The sequence below is a fragment of the Chaetodon trifascialis genome, chromosome 8 (assembly GCF_039877785.1).
Source record: "Chaetodon trifascialis isolate fChaTrf1 chromosome 8, fChaTrf1.hap1, whole genome shotgun sequence".
Lineage (NCBI taxonomy): Eukaryota > Metazoa > Chordata > Actinopteri > Chaetodontiformes > Chaetodontidae > Chaetodon > Chaetodon trifascialis.
Window position 1 is genome coordinate 660,001 of NC_092063.1, and position 613 is coordinate 660,613.

The following is a 613-nucleotide window of genomic DNA, read 5'->3' on the forward strand; positions in this document are numbered from 1 at the left end:
TCCTCTTTGAAGTTTTCCCTCATTGTTTTTTTTTTTTTTTAACAATCAGGTCAAAGCGAGGCTCAGCAGTAACCATGGAAACCACCTCAGCACCAAGCCTGGCGGCCGTCCCGTCCCCGGAGAGACAGAGACAGGGAAAGACAGAGAGACAGAGACGGACAGGGGGAGAGAGACAGGGAGAGAGACAAAGACAGACAGACAGACAGACAGACAGACAGACATTGTTGTCTTTATGTCCTGGGTTCAGTCTCTCAGGCTAACTGTCCGTTCAGGCTCTTTCAGGACATTTACACTCACAGAGACAGTTTCCTGTCTTTTTGTCCACTAGAGGGCAGAAACACTCTGTAAACACCAAATTCAACATATTATCATTTCACATTATCATATTATTATCATATTATCATTTTACTCAAATACTGTCCTCCAGTACTACTTTGAAGTAATTGTACTTGAGTCCAGGAGCAGCCGGCCCATAATGCAACGCCCTCCTTAAGCCACATGACAAAAAGAGAGAGAAAAGAGTTTATTTTGCCGGTCTTCATATTATTGTCCAATCAGCAGCCTGAACATCACTTTCAACCAGAAGGCCCGCCCCCTCGGGGTGATGTCAGTC